We start from the raw sequence: 17209 nt of genomic DNA, 5'->3' as shown, positions 1-17209 counted from the left end.
AATAAAGAAATTTAAGAAAAGAACACTGCGAAGTATTCACAGCTATTGACTCAGAAATGTAAAAGTCATTTTCATGGAATGATAGTCAGAGTAATACTAATGGAAAGACTGAGATGATGAAGACTCAACTAGAAACACTTCTCTCTCCCAGATATCAGTATCAGACAAAAACTGCACTATAGGCATCCAGAGCATGGTGGAATTTACTCTGAGGCGAGGACTCAATACTTGTCTTTCCATTCTTCCTTAGGACCATTTTCTTCTTGACAAAAAGAATAAGGCTATGAGATCTCAGCAAAACAACTGTGCCCTGCCCATCACTTGGCTTTGGAATAAAAAAAATAATGATATAAACTCTTTGACTTCCAGGAATGATATGAACAGGTAAGTCCAGATGCTTCTGAAAGGCTCCCAGCTCCTGATTCCCATATGTGGAAGATTCACATCAAGCCTAACTCTTCAGAGATCCCACTCAATCCCTACTAAGGACTCTGAGCTATCCCAAGGATGATGTACATCTTCCTTTTTTTATACAAAGATAGAAGGCCAGCTTCCTTCTCCACATCACTGAAATCTTTATCCTCTTTGTTCTCCCTCCCATATGGCTGTTTACCGTGAATTAGAGGTCAATTATTAAACCCTAGAGGTACTGCAAGAATATCAGAGAGGCAGTTGCAGCCACAACAACACTTGTGATGTCACAGAAGCAGCTAGGGAGTCCAGGTTACAAGAGATACTTGCAGTAGGGCCAAATCATGATGTCACTGTGAACTGCCATGTCCTACCTGCTAAACAGATTTCCCTACATTGACCAGATTTTGAGTGCCCTTTCCAGGTACGTCTCCTGTGACACAGTGGAAACCTTTACATAGTCCATCATTCTAAAACTGTAGAAATCTCTTTTCTTCATTAGTGGTTACATGCTTTGAATGGGGAAAGTTAGCCATGGGTTTGGCATGTGTATAAACGATTTAAGAAAATGGAGTGCAGGAGATTCTTCTAGATAATAATTTTTTCCCAGGTTCATTCCTGTGAAATACATAAAAATTTTGTAGGTTTTCTCTGTTTCCCAAAGGCCAGTATTCTCCCTACAGACCTTTAATTGAATGAATATTGTGTTTCAATTTCTTATTGTACATTCCTTGATAGGGAACTTTATAAATATTCCTGAATGTTTACTCAAAAATTCTGTTTTAAAATTCCATTTTTTGCAATGATTTTGGCCCAATGATAAAGTGAATATAACAGTGTAAATATTGTGTACCTACTTCAAATGATAAACTCCCAAATCCTTATTTTATCCAATAATCACAGACATCAGTAAAGCAAAGGACAATATCAACTCTAGAATGTGGTTCTGTAGTCCCAAAAGATAATCAGATCTCTAATATCTCCCTTCCTTATTTCCAAGGTTCTGACATGAGGGTTGAGGGTTTTTTAACCTGATTCTTTGTTCAGGCCAAACATAAGGTTCAGGAGGATGGACAGTGAGAGGAATGTCTTGAGGTCCAGGGAAACTTAACTTCAATAGTTTCATAAGTAGAGAATGGCATCTATTTGGCATTGTCATTTGTGGATTCTACATTCTTGACCCAGTTGTGCATAATTTATGTTAAAATTCCACCAAACCTCATAGGTGTAGGAGACACCAAAATTACATAAGATTGATGAAGGTAAGAGGTGCATGCTGCCAAGAACTGGAGAAAGATCTTTCCAGAGAGTCATAGTTAGAGCATGTTAAATACAGAAGTGAATGTTAGTGGTAAACTGGTGAACAGAAAGCATGTCTCTTCTTGGTAGATATTTAGAAAGGATTACAAGAGCTGAAGGGACTTTCAACCCCATAAAAACAACTATTCCAACAAACCAGAGCTTTCTGACACTAAACCAATATTCAAAATCTGCCCATGGAAAGTCCTATGGCTCCAACAGCATATGTGGCAGAGGATGGATTCCTTGGGCACCAATGGATGTAGAAGCCCTTGGTCCTTCTCAGGTTTGGTTCCCAGTTCAAGGAAATGTCAAGGTGCAGTAAGGAGGGTTGTAAAAGAAGGGGAGTCGGTCCAGTTACGACCTTGTGGAGAGGAAATTTGGAAAGAAAATAGCATTTGAAATGTAAATATAGAAATAGCCAATAAAATAAGCAAAAATTTACTAAAAAAATGGAAGAAATGAAAAAAGAAACTGCTAGCCATTCTCACCTATTGATTCAGAAATATAATGAGTAACTGTCAGGGAATGGTAATCAGAATAATAATGGTGAAAAGACTGATATGATTAAGAGTCGACTAGAAGCACTTCTCTCTCCCAGATATCAGTGTCAGACACAAACTGAACTCTAGGAATCCAAAGCGTGGAGGAGTTTACCCTGAGATGAGGACATAGTACTTGTCTTTCACTTCTTCCTTAGGACATTTTTCTTCTGGGCAAAAAGAATAAAAGCCATGAGCTGTCAGGAAAACAACTGTGACCTTCCCAAACTTGGGTTTTGGGATAAAGAAATTAATGATATAAACTCTCTGATTTCCAGGAACTGTAAGAGCAGGAAGTCCACATGCTTCTGAGAGGACCCCAGCTCCTAATTCCCATTTGTAGATGGCTCAGATCAAGACAATCTCTTCATGAAACAACACAACACCTACTAAGGACTCAGAGAGCTTTCCCAAGGACCTTTTTTGTACCAAGACAGAAGGTCAGCTTTCTTCTCCCCATCTCTGATATCTTCATCCTATTTGTCCTCCCTCCCAAATGGCTCTTTACACTGAATTATAGGCCAATTAGTAAACCATAGATATATGGAATGAATATCTGAGAGGCAGTTGCTGTCAGGACAACACTTGTGACAACACAGAAGAAGATAGGGCTCTCAAGGATACAAGAGATATATTACGGGGGTACTAAGGATGATGTCACTGAGAACTGCCATGGACTACCTGCTAAACAGATTTCCTTACATTGACCAGATTTGACGGTGCCCTTTCTAGGAGAGTCTCCTATGACACAGTGGAAACCTTTTGTACTCCATCTTTCTAACGCTAGAGACTTCTCTTTGCTGCATTAGTATTTACATGGTCTGAATGGACAAAATTAATCGGGACTTGGCATGGGTAGAAAAGATCTAGGAAGATGGAGTGGAGGAGATTCTTCTTGATAATAATTTTGCTCCCTGGTCCATTCCTGTGACATACAGTTCAATTTCCTAGTTTTTCTCTGTTTCCCAAAGGCCATTATTTTCCATACAGACCTTTAATTGAGTGAATATTGTATTTCATTTTCTAATTCTTCATTCCTAGATAGGGCACTTTGTATTCATTCCTGAAAGTGTACTCAAAAATTCTCTTTTACAGTTGCATTTTTGTAATGATTTTGGCAAAAAAGAGGGCCGAAGTATAGAGTGCAGAGAACAGTGTAAATATTTTGTACCTACTTCAAATGATAAACTCCAAATTCTTATTTTATCCAAAAATCATCATACATCAGTAAATCAAAGACAACATGTACTATACAATTCGTTTCTCTATTCCCATTTGATATCATTTCTGCAATATCTTCCTTCTTGTGTTCCCATGGCCACACTTGAGGTTTTTGGATATTTTACAATGATTCTTTTTTCAGGCCAAACATAAGACTTAGGTGGATGGGCAGGGAAAGAAATGTTTTGAGTTCAACTGAAACCTCAATTTCAATAAGTTCATAATGACAGGAGGGACCTTTGCATCTGTAGATTCTACATTCTTGTTCTAGATGCGCAGAATCAATGGTAAATTCCATCTAACCTCACATAGGAGCCAATATATATATGATAGATAGATAGATAGATAGATAGATAGATAGATAGATAGATAGATAGATAGATAGATAGATCTGCCACCAAAATAAGATAAGATTGTTGAAGTTAAGAAGTGCATTCTGCCAGGAAGAGGATATAGACATTTCCTGAGAAACACAGCTAGAATATGTCAATTACATAAGTGAATGCTTGTGGCAAACCAGTTACTTGTAAATGGAACTCTTGTTGATAACTTTTGAGAAAGGATTACAAGAGGTAAAGGGGTTTGCAAACCCATAAGAAAAACAATGTCAATGCACCAGAGCTTTCTAGTACTAGACCAATATTCAACGAATGTACATGGACATACCTATGGCTCCCACTGCATATTTAGTACCAGATGGCCTTCTTGGGAACCAACAGAAGTAGAAGCTCTTGGTCCTCCCTATATTTGATTCACAGTTCATGGGAATGCAAAGGGGTAGTAAGGGGATTATAGTAGAATGGGAGGTGGACTGGTTAGGGATCTTAGAGACAGGAAATTGGAAAAGGAATAACATTTGTAATGTAAATATAGAAATATCAAATTTAAAAAAGCTATATATTTTGCTAAAAAAGAAAAAAATGAAAGAAATAAAAGAAAAGAAAACTGCCAATTAATTACACCCTTTGACTCAGAAATCTAAAGGGTCACTGTCAGGGAATGATAGTCAGAGTAATACTAGTTCAAAGATGAAGATGGTGAAATCTCAAATAGAAGCAATTTTCTCTCCCAGATATCAGTGTCAGACACAATCTGCACTCTAGGAATCCAAAGCACGGAGTAATTTACTCTGAGCTGAGGACACAATACTTGTCTTTCCCTTCTTCCTTAGGACCAAAACCATCAGCTTTAAAGAAAACTGTGCCCTTCCCAACACTTGGCTTTGGAAAAAAGACATGAATGATATAAATTCTCCGACTTCCAGGAACCATAACTAGCAGGGAAGTCCAGATGCATCTGAGAGGCTCCCATCTCCTGATTACCATATTTGGAAGGCTCCAATCAATACTATCTTTTCAGCAAACCTTCTCAACCACTACCCAGAAATGACTGAGATTTCCCATGGACCACATATTTCTTTTTTTTTATAACAAAGCAGAAGGCCAGCTTCCTTCTTCCCATCTTTGATCACTTCATCCTCTTTTTTCTCCTTCCCAAAGGCTGTTTATGCTGAATTAGAGGCCAAATAGTAAACCCTAGAGGTACTGAAGGACTACTGGAGAGGCAACTTCTGTCAGGACAACACTTGTTACATCACAGAAGAAACTAGGGATCTCCAGGATACAACAGATTTTTTTAGATAGGCCTAATGGTGATGTCACTGAGAATTGCCATGGCCTACCTGCTAAAGTGTTTTCCTTTCAATGACCAGATTCGAGGGTGCCCTTGCAAGGTTTGTCTCCTGTGAAACAATGGAAACCTTTTCATACTACATGTCTTTAAAGCTAGAAACTTCTCTTTATTTCCTTAGTGGTTACATGCTCTGAAAGGAAAAGATAATCAGGAGCTTTGCATGGGTAGAAAAGATCTCGGAACATGGAGTGGAAGAGATTCCTCTGGATAATAATTTTATTACCAGGTCCATTACTGTGACATACAGTTCAATATCCTAGGTTATCTCTGTTTCCCAAAGGCCAGCATTTTCCCTACAATCCTTTAATTGAATTCATATTTCATTACAGTTTCTCATTGTACATTCCTTGATAGGTGACTTTATATATTCCTGAATGTGAAGTGAAAAATTCTGTTTTCCAATTTCATGTTTTTTTGCAATGATTTTGGCAACCCAAGGGTCCCACCTAAGGTTGAATATAAAAATGTAAATATTATGTACCTATTTCCAATGATGAACTTCCAAATCCTTAGTTTATCCAAAAATTTCGAGACATCAGAAAAGCTAAGGAAAACATGAAATATAGAATATGTTTCAGTCGTCTCATTAGACATCAGTTCTTTAATATCTAACTTCCTGTTCCTCTAGGGCCAGACGTGAAGGTTTTCGAGGTTTTACCATGGTTGTTACTTCAGGACAAACATAAAATTCAGGAGGATGTGCAGGGAGATGAATGGCTTGATGTCCAGGGAAACTTCAACTTCAATAGGTTCATAAGAACAAGAGGGAGGTGTTTGGAATTGCCATTTGTGGATTCTACATTCTTGACCTAGGTGTATATAATCCATGTGAAAATTCCACCTAACCTCATAGCTGTAGGAGCCACCAAATGTATAGTTGGAACCAGATGTACATCTTTCCTGAGAGACATAGCTTGAGCAAGTCAAATACAGAAGAGAATGCTACTTGCAAACCAGTGAACCAAAAATGGATCTCTTGTTGGTAGTTTTTGAGAAAGAATTACAAGAGCTTAAGGGGATTTCAATTCCATAAGAACAACAATGCCAGTGAACCAGAGCTTTCTGGTACTAAACCAATATTCAAAGACTGTACTTGGACAGACCTATGTGTCCAACTGCATATGTAGCAGTGGATGGCCTTGTTGGGAACCAATGGAAGGAGAAGTTCCTGGTCCAACCTAGGTTTAACTCTCAGTTCAAGGTAATATCAAGGTTCACTAAGGTAGGTTATAGAAGAATGTTAGGGGGACTAGTTACGGGTCTTATGGACATGAAACTGGGAAAGAAAATCAAATTTGAAATTCAAATATAGAAATATCCAAATAAAAAAAGCAATAAAATTTGCTAAAAATTAAAAAAAATGAAATAAATTAAAGAAAAGACATCTGTCAGCTAATTACACATATTGACTCAGAAATCTAAAGGGTAACTATCAGGAAATGGTAATCAGAGTAATACTAGTGGAAAGACTGAGATGATGAAGTCTCAACTAGAAGCTCTTCTCTCCCAAATATCAGTGTCAGACACAAACTGCACTATAGGTATCCAAAGCATGGAGGCGTTTACACTGAGCTGAGGAGACAATACTTGTCTATCCTTTGTTTCTTCGGACCTTTTTCTTCAGGGCAAAAAGAGTGAAAGACATGAGCTCTCACTAAAACAACTGTGCCCTTCCCAACAACTGACTTTTGGAATGAAGAAAATGATTATATAAACTCTCTGAATTCCAGAAACCATATCAAGCAGTGAAGTCCAGATGATAATGAGAGAATCCCAGCTCTGTATTCCCATGTGTGTAAGGCTCAGATCAAGGCTATCTCTTCAGATACAACACTCAACGCCTACCCAAGACTCACTGAGCTTTCCCATGGACCATTTATTTCTTCCTTTTTTTATACAAAGACAGAAGGCCAGCTTCCTTCTCTTTTATCTCCCTAACAAATGGCTGTTTAGCCAGAATAAGAGGTCAATGAGTTAACCCTAGAGGTCTTCAAAGAATATCCAAGAGGCAGTTGCTGTCACCATGACACTTGTGACATCACAGAAAAGCTAGAGCTCTTCAGGATACAAGAGATATTTCAGGGAGGACCTAATGATGATGTCACTGAGAACTGCCATGATCAAACTGTTGAACAGCTTTCTTTAAATTGACCAGATTTGAGGGTTCCCTTTCCAAGAGTGTCTCTTGTGACACACTGGAAACCTTTAAATACTATATATCTCTAATGCTGGAGACTTCTCTTTGCTTCATTCGTACGTACATGTTCGGAATAGACAATGTTGGTCAGGGGCTTGGCATGGGTATAAAGATCTAGGAACATGGGGTGGAGGATATTATTCTGGATAATAATTCCACTCCCAGTTCCATTCCTGTGACATACAGTTCAAGTTCCTAGGTTTTCTCTGTTTCCCAAAGTCCAATATTTTCCTTCCAGACATTTAGGTGAATGAATATTGTATTACATTTTCTTATTGTACATTCTTTGAAAGGAGACTTTATATATATTACTGAATGTGTACTCAAATATTCTGTTTTCCAATTTTAATTTTTGCAATGATATTGGCAACAAAGTTGGCCCAGCTAAAGCATGAATATAACAGTATAAATATTGTATACCTACTTCAAATGATAATCTCTCAAATCCTTAATTTAAGCAAAAATTACCAGCCATCAGTAAAGCAAAGGACAATATGGACCCTAGAATGCGGTTCAGATTTTCTTTTAGGCTTGAAAAATTTTGCGAAGAAGGTTTTGTGGGTGTATTTGTGTCTTTATCCCTCCATTGCTGGTCTTTCCAGGCAATGGGAGTTGGCCTCTTAATGTTTCATATCACCAATGTAATTCACAGCTTAGGTCACCCCATTGATTCCTGGGTACCTCCATTATACCAGGTCTCTTTCTCTTCCTGGAGGTTTCTCCCACCTCCTCATCTCTTTAAGTTCAAGATTTCCTTTCTTTCTCATGACTATCGGGTCCTATCTCCTTCCCTGCACACACAGGATCCATTCTCCTCTTCCTTCCATCTCTCATCTAGTTCCTTTCCTCAATCGGCCTCCTAGACTATTTTATTCCCCATTCTAAGTGAGAGCCAATCTTATGCACTTTGGCCATTCTTCTTGTTTATCTTCTTTGTACCTTTAAGCTTTGTGGAGGATGTCCTGTAGTTTATGGATAATATTACTTATAATTGAGCAATTTCAACAACCCTCTTGATCATATTTTAGAGTAGTATGTTAAAATTGAAAATTATAATTTAGTATGAGTGAATGTCATGAGGACCAAATTTAGGTAAAAAGAAACTTAAAACAAGATCAAATCACAGATTTTAAAAATTGACCTAATAATAAAAATTCTCTACTATCATAAGGAATTATTATATCACAGGCAATTTTTAAGTGGTACCATAAATTTGGCAGACAAATGATGTTTTTAACAAGTAATTATGGATAATATGACTAAGATCAAATAAGTTAAATATATTGTTTTCATTCTGATATCACTTCCTGGCATTTTTCCTCAAACATGATGTTTATAGCATTGAACATTATGGTATTAGTTTTAAATTTTAATATTTATTATAACCTAACCTATAAAGTAACAGGTTGCCATATGTTATGTTTGTAGACAATCACCCTCATCCTCGCTTCCTCAGTTCTTTGTTTCCGCCTGCCCTATGTCCCTCACCACTTATACTAGTCTCTCTTCATTATTCTTACTTCTAGATTCATATCCCACATGCTCAATATCTTCCATACCACACTGTTTAAAACCCTACTCTCTAATCTCTCTAATCTCTGTGACGTATACCAGTTAAATGAACTCAAACCACCCACAGCTTCACATAAATACAAGTATATTAAAAGGAGATTCTTTGATCTCTTTGAAAAAGAACACATGGTATTTGCCTTTCTAAGTCTGTGTTACCTTACTCGGTTTAGTTTTCCTAGGGAGAATGAAGTACCATTGTGTATATTGTCACATTATTATATATCTATGTATCAATGAATATTCATTATGATTCTCAATAAAAGAGCAATAGATTTATTTTTGAAAAACGATGAGAAAGCTCAGATAGAAAAGTCAAGAAACTAAGAAACTAAGAAACTAAGAAAATTTCAAAGATAAATATGACGAACATATTTGTGTTTATATTAACTGGAGCAGTGTGTGTTAAAGTTAATAAAGGATGTGGTATTTATAATATTTTTATACTAATAAAATGTAGAATATTCAATAATTTAGAGAATACTTATAAAATTGTTCATCACTAAGTTATATTTCCACTAAAACTGTAATCTTTTTATAAACTATTTTACATATATATATGTATATATATATATATATATATTTTACCTTCAAAATAAAGAATATTAAGAAGTTAGTCATAAAATTCAATAACAACACCAAAGACGAATTATATGAATAACCAACAGACTAGGAGATATTGCAAACCTCTCCAGTTAAATTAAGAGACTTAGAAAAGTGATAGCATTTTAATAGAAAGGCACATGGCAAACAAGATACAATAAAATCCTGAAACTATACTAAGATGGTTACTATTCATTCCTATGTGCTAAGGTTTCATCAACAAGCATGGTACATGAAGATAATGTATATGTCAGAAAAATTAATTCATGTTTAACATAGTAACTTTCTTCATAAAACCCAAGCAGACACTTCTCTTTTTTGTTGCTTAAAAAGTATGTACAAAGCACGGCTTTTGATTATAACACTAATATTTCAAAACTATCATTAAATATGCAAAGATCTTAACACAAAACCCATAGTTTTCATAGCAACCATACAAACTTAAGAAGGAAAAGAAAACATTTTTAAGTACATAGATATGCGTAATGAAGTCCCCACCTTACCAGTAACAGACGGGTCAAATTTATTGTTCTATGTATTACATAGAATACTCTATCCCAGTTCATTGTTCCTTAGCATATGTTTTTCCTCATCTTTCTCTGTTACTTATCTTCTGAAAGCAGGTGGTATTTCTCATAAAATTAGTTCAAATCATCCAATCTTCACTCCAACAAAAAGAAGGTGTTGACATTAGAGGAAAACCAATTAAAGGTTCTCATTCTTTATTGTGCAAAATTTTATGTATGATTTTGTATGCTTAATATGCTTCTACACCTTAGTGATGACAATTCAAGATTGGCATGAAATCCATCATTCTTAATTCACAATGTAAAAGCCCTTTAGCTAATCACAGAAAAGCCTTCAAAGTGTATTTACATAGGATTATTTAGTAAAAATTCAACTTATAGTTTAAGGGGAATAGTGATGTAAAACATCTTTTCTTACATTTTCGTTGCCTTCACAATGTAAAAGCCCTTTAGCTAATCACAGAAAAGCCTTCAAAGTGTATTTACATAGGATTATTTAGTAAAAATTCAACTTATAGTTTAAGGGGAATAGTGATGTAAAACATCTTTTCTTACATTTTCGTTGCCTTCACATTATTTTATAGCTAAGAGATTTCATTAGAATCAAGAAAGAATTGTTAACATCTTACTAAAATAAAATGAGAATTTTCTCTGTATAATACAGAACTTATTCTTGAAAATTTTTTTGACACTGTTTCTTTTATATCCCTGGCAGTACCAGAACTCACTATCTCTTTCACCTATTCTCTCTCTCTCTCTCTCTCTCTCTCTCTCTCTCTCTCTCTCTCTCTCTCTCTCTCTCTGTAGACCAAGCTGGCCTTGAACTTAGAGTTCGGCCTGCTTCTGCTACCCAGTGCTAAGATTAAAGGCCTGTGCCACCACACTCCGTGCTTTTCTACATCTTTAACAAGCTCTTGTCTGATTATATTCCAAATCTTATGAAGTTAGCTCCCTAAAGTACCTAGAAGAAATTCAGTATCAAAAATATATTTTGCACACCTAAATCCCTCGTCCCGAGTTGCTGATTGATCTACACACGTAGCAAGCTCTCTGAAGGAACTGAAAGACACAAATTTTTGCTTACATTACAGGAATAAAGAAAAGGCCTGTTCACTGCACAATCTCATGATATCACGGAACAATTCTTCCAACACTACAAAGTGAAATCTTATAATGACTCCTGTACCTGAAGCCAAAGTTTCTTTCCTTCTATTTAGTTGTGCTCATTGTCACCACCATTTCATTATAACCAGGTTTAACCCAAAGGTATTCTCTGCCCCAAGAATTCATTTCTACTATATTGACATATTCAGTCATGTTCAGTTAAATTTAAGCACTGACCACACCAAAGTGAGGATTTATATAATATCCAACAGAAACATAGGAAGAAATGCTACAAAAATAAATTTATACTGAATAAATAATCAAAATGTGTTTTATTTGTTGTAACACAACATCTATCCATTTTCATTGTATTGATTGGTTCTGGGTATATTCACAAGCCAAGAAAATTGTATTTAAGCCCGGAAAAAACTTTTGAGATTTAGTTCTCTCTTTTATATAGACTATGAAGACTAAACTTAGATATCAATGCTTAATAGAAAGCAATTTTACATGTTGTGTCATTTCACTGTTTCTCAAATTTTTTTGTATAATTGAAAGTGTATAGCTAAATCTTGTAATTTAATATTTTTCCCACTTCATTTCAATTTCTACTTTAACTCTGAGTAATAAGTCCAAATGGGATCTGATTACATATATTGGCCCCGTACGATTTTTTTAAAAATTATAAGGTAAAGTTTTATATGCTAGAAAGTACACTTTTGAGAGTACATTACACTGGAAATTTAGTTCATCCTTTTTCATTAGTTTTGTCTGAAAGACTATTATTTACAAATTTGTTTTAAATTTTTAGAAGTATTGTGTGTGTTTGTTTGTTTGTCTGTGAGTATGCCTGTTTGAGTATACATACATACATACATGTATATCTTTGACAATTCAAATATAATAAGACCAGAGAAAGTAGCTTGAGTGTTATTGATAATTTATGGACACTGAATTTTTGTATATGCTGTATATGTAACCTTGAAAATATGTACTGTATATTTTTTCAAAAGCATTGTTTAAATATGTATACTACATGAAGCACACTAATTGCAGTTTTAGCCTTTTCCACACTAATTTTATCTCTTTAGATGTCTAGAAAGAAATACACAGAAGCATGAATCATCTCTTAACTCCAAATGTAGGTAGACTCTATGATATATTTTGCTTTTTTACATGATTGCTCAACTTTAGTTCATAAATTATATATTTAATTTGCTCTATTTATGTTACAAAGGTGTGGCACATTGCTTTTGTAATGTGTGGCACATTGTATATATGTATTCATTGATAACTTCCTTCTTTCAACAAACATTAAGAATAAATGATTTATAAACATTATTACAAAATCTAACATCATTCAGTTTCTTCCATATTCAAATACCAAAATGCATAAATATAGAAAGAATTTCCTGATTTTGACTATTAACAGAAATATTTGATGTACCATTCCTATAAACAAATTTTGATATATCCATTAAAATTTCTTCAATGAGTAGTTTATATAATAATGAAGGTAAGTATAGACATATTGTTAGTATATTTGAATCACAAATGATGTCAGTATTTTACATAGCCAAATATGCATAAACATGTAATTTTACACCTGAATTCCATAAACGTGCATTTATATATTTCCACTCAAAATCAGCTGGGTCCAACTTACATGCATTCTCACAATTATACTCTTACACACACACATATGCATTCATTCTTGTAATTACATATTTAAACAGACATCCTTACTTTCATATGCATAGGGAGCAAGAGACCAAGCACCAGTGCAGAATGATGAGGTCCAATCTTTATAACATAAAGAAAAAAATCACTTCGACCCTTTTAATGCTAAGTGAATTAAACCCAAGTGTATAAGAGAAAAGCCTTGTTCCTTTTGATAAGAGTAAGCATGCATTGCTATTAAGAAATGACCTGTTCTGTCCCATGGTAAGGAGAAACCTGCCTAGACCTTCTGTTCTTTCCAGCTTCTTCTCTTTTCCTCTTCTCCTCTGTAATTCTGCAGATTGCCCTCTTATGTTACTTATAATATCTACATTATTCCTCTCTACATTTCTTCTCAGCCCAGATATTTTTGGCTCAGTTCTACTAAGCTCAGTTCTCCTTAACTCAAAGCTGACTTTTCAGCTCTGTCCATCTCCAGGTCAGTCCACCTGTCTCTGTCCTTCCAGTTCAGTCCTTCTCTCTCAGTCCTTCTGTGTGACTTCTCTTTCTCCTCAGAACTTAAACATCTTTAAGAATATATGATCCCATATTACAATGTTCATCACAAGTTCATATGAAAGATCAAGCATAAATTGAAACATAATTTACAACCGAGAATTTTTACATCAATATCCATCAAGAGTAATTATCTGGCGAAACATTCATCACCTGTGTCAGCTCCACAGGCTCACTGAAGATCCAAAACCATAGTTGTTAGTGATGTTATATATAGATAAACCCAGTTAATATCTTATATTAACTGTCCTTGCACCTGCAACAAATCGTTTGTTTTCTTTTTATGACTCTTGATAACTGTATTGCAACATCATGGAATGTGTTCTTAGTAGGAGAAAGTCTGTTTACTATCTCAGAAAAATTAACTGTTGACACCAGGGACACCGGCAGAATTGTCACTGCAATTTTGACTATTAGAAAGGGACTTATACGGGTTCGGGGTTTAGCTCAGTGGTAGAGCACTTGCCTAGCGAGCAAAAGGCCCTGGGTTCAGTCCCAGCTCTGAAAAAAAGAAAAAGAAAAAAAAATATAGAGACTTATAGCAGTCCCACTATAATAGAGATTAATAACCATTGATATAATTTTAGGAATTATTGTAGAATCATTATTAAGACTAAAAAATTCATCTATTTGCCTGTATAGTATCACTACGGACAGTAAAACTTCTTATGACTGCAGAGATCTGCTCCAAAGGGGTGTGCTATTACTCAATGATTGTTATATATGTCTAATAATAACAACAGGAATAGCATTTAATAGCGTAAACTTTCCCAAAATAAATCCCTTACAACTTTGCTTAATAAGGGAGAACCAGTTGTAGATTATAAAATAATCCGAAGCTGTGTATCTCAGGATGATCACCTGCTAGTTATTAGCCTGTCCTGTTATGGGTCCTGACACTTTCTTCTCAGTCTTACATAGTACCTTCTCAAAAACTGACAATCTGATCCATCATAAAACAGGCCTCAAGAGATACAAGATGTTTGAATTAATCCCATGCATCCTATGAGATCACTACAGACTAAGAATGGTATTCAATAACAACAAAAACAACCATAGTCCCACATATACATGGTAGCTGAAGAATGATTTACTCGATGAGAACTTGTTCAAGGAAGAAATAAAGAAAAAAATTAAAGACATTTCAGATTTTAATGAAAATGAAGGCATAACTTGGGAACACAAAAAAGCAATGCAAGAGGAAAACTCATAGCTCTGAGAGCCTCCACAAACAAACAGAAGCTATGATACACTAGCAGTTTGATAGAACACCTGAAATCTCAGAACCAATAAAAATCCAAAGACTAGACAGCAGGAAATAATCAAACTCAGGACTGAAATCAACCAAGTAGAAATGAAAGGAATTATATAAAGAATCAACAAAACCAGGAGCTGGCTCTTCGAAAAATCCAGAAATAGGTAAATCCCTTATATTCAAATTAAAAATAACAAAATCAGAAATGAAATAGAGATATAACCCAAGAAAGTGAGGAAACTCAAAAAATTATCAGATCCTTGTATAAAAGCCTATACTTAACAAGTGTGAAAGTAAGGATTCAATGGATAAATTTCTAGAGAGATATAAGGTACCAAAGTTGAATCAGAATCAGATAAACCACCTAAATTCTCCCATAACTTGTAAAGTAGTAGAAGCAGTCATTAAATGTCTCCCAACCAAAAGATCCCAGGACCAGAAAGGATTAGTACAGAATTCTCTCAGACCTTCATAGAATATCTAATACCAATATTCTCCAAACTATTCCACAAACTTGAAATAGAAGGAACACTACACAATTCCTTCTCTGATGCCACAATTATGCTTACAACTAAAGCAAACAAAGACCCAAAAAAAGAAAGAGAATTTCAGACCAATTTATTCATGAATATCCCTGCAAAAATTCTCAGTAAATTTCTTGCAAGTCAAATCCAAGAACACATGAAAACAATGATCCATCATGATCAAGTAGGCTTCATCCCAGAGATACAGGGATTGTTCAATATACAGAACCTGATCACTAATCAAACTAATCCCACTATAAAAACAAATTCAAAGAAAACAAAACAAGCAATCATTTCATTAGATGCTGAGAAAGCATTTTACAGAACGTAGCCCTTCATGTTACAAGTCTTGGAAAGATCAGAAATTCAAGGACCATACTGAACTCAATAAAAGCAATATACAGCAAACCAGAGGCCAATATCAAACTAAATGGAGAAAAACTTAATGCAATCCCACTACAATCAGGAACTAGACAATGATAACCACTCTCTCCCTACCTTTTCAATATAGTATTCAAAGCCCTAGCCAGAGTAAACAGAAAACAAATGGATGTAAAGGGATACATATTGCAAAGGAAATTTTCAAAATGTCACTATATGCAGATGTTGTGACCCGACAATTTCCACCAGTGAATTTCTAAGCAGATAAACAGCTATAGCAGAGTGGAAGAGTTTAAAATTGATTCAAACAAATCAGTATCCTGCCTCTGCTCAAAAGAGAAATAGGCTGAGAAAGAAATTACAGAAATGACACCCTTGACAATAGTGAAAAAGCTTATAAAATACCTCTGTGTGACTCTAACCAAGCAAATGAAAGATATACATGACAAGAACACAACTGTCTGAAAAAAATAAATTGAAGAAGATCTCAGAAATTAGAAAGATCTCCCATGTTCATGTATTGGCAGGTTTAATATTGTAAAAATGGCCATCTTGCCAAAAGAAACCTACAGATTCAATGCAATCTCCATCAACATTACAACTGATTTCTTCACAGACATAAAAATGGCAGTTTGCAAATTTATATGGAATAAAAAAAATCCCAGGATAGAGAAAACTATTCTTAAAAATAAAATCATTTGGGGAAATCGCTATCCCTGAGCTCAAGTTGTATTACAGAGCAATGGTGAGGAAAAACTGTATTGTATTGGTATTGAGACAGTCAGGTATAACAATGGAATAGAATGTAAGACCCAAAAATGAACCCACACAGCTATGGCCACTTGATAATTAACAAAGGATCTAAAACCATACAGTGGAAAAAAAAGATAGCATTTTTTAAAAATTGTGCTGTTTCAACTGAAGGGCAGAAGGTAGAAGAATGCAAATCAATCCATTCTTATCTCCTTGTACAAAGCTCAAGTAAAACTGGATTAAAGAACTCCAAATAAAACCAGATACACTGAAACTAATTGATAAAAAGCAGGGGAAAGCCTCAAACAGATTGGTACTGGGGAAAATTTCCTCAATAGAACACCAAAGGCTTTTGTTCTAAGATCAAAAATTGAAAAATGAATCTTCATAAAATTTCAAAGTTTCTCTAAGACAAAGAACACTGTTATTACTTCCATACAGCAACTAACAGATTGGGAAAAGATCTTTACCAATCCTATATCCGATGGAGTGCTAATATCCAATATATACAAAAAAACTCAATAAGCTATCCTCCGGAGAATCAGATAACCCTATTTAATACTGGGCTACAGTTCTAAACAAAAATTCTCAACTGATGAATATTGAATGGATGAGAAGCACCTAAAAATGCTCAACATCCTTACTCATTGGGGAAATGCAAATCAAAACAATCCTGAAATTCTACCTCATACCAGTCAGAATGGCTAAGTCAAAAAAGTCAGGTGACAACAGTCTCTGTCAAGGATGTGGAGAGAAAGGAACACTCTTTCACTGTGGAAATTACAAGCTCTTAAAATCACCCTGGAATCCAGGCTGGAGCTTCTTCAGAAAATCGAACATAGTATTTACTACCTGAGGATCCAGCTGTACCATTGGATGGCATATACCCAAAACTT

The 17209-nt window shown here is 35.2% G+C and overlaps 1 long non-coding RNA gene across 1 annotated transcript in view; it reads left to right on the top strand.

Annotated features, from left to right (window-relative positions):
- Positions 1 to 9444, top strand: part of LOC134484746 (uncharacterized) — a 37270-nt gene extending 27826 nt beyond the window's left edge. Inside the window, exons 2-4 of the long non-coding RNA XR_010062487.1 lie at positions 251 to 384; positions 2531 to 5205; positions 5794 to 9444. This is a non-coding gene — a long non-coding RNA (uncharacterized LOC134484746). The remainder of the gene's footprint in view (positions 1 to 250; positions 385 to 2530; positions 5206 to 5793) is intronic.
- Positions 9445 to 17209: the final 7765 nt, after the last annotated feature.

The sequence above is a fragment of the Rattus norvegicus genome, assembly GCF_036323735.1.
Source record: "Rattus norvegicus strain BN/NHsdMcwi chromosome Y unlocalized genomic scaffold, GRCr8 chrY_unlocalized_42, whole genome shotgun sequence".
In the NCBI taxonomy this organism is placed as follows: Eukaryota; Metazoa; Chordata; class Mammalia; order Rodentia; family Muridae; genus Rattus; species Rattus norvegicus.
The sequence above is the reverse complement of the archived record's forward strand: the minus strand, read 5'-3'. Positions and strand labels throughout refer to the sequence as shown.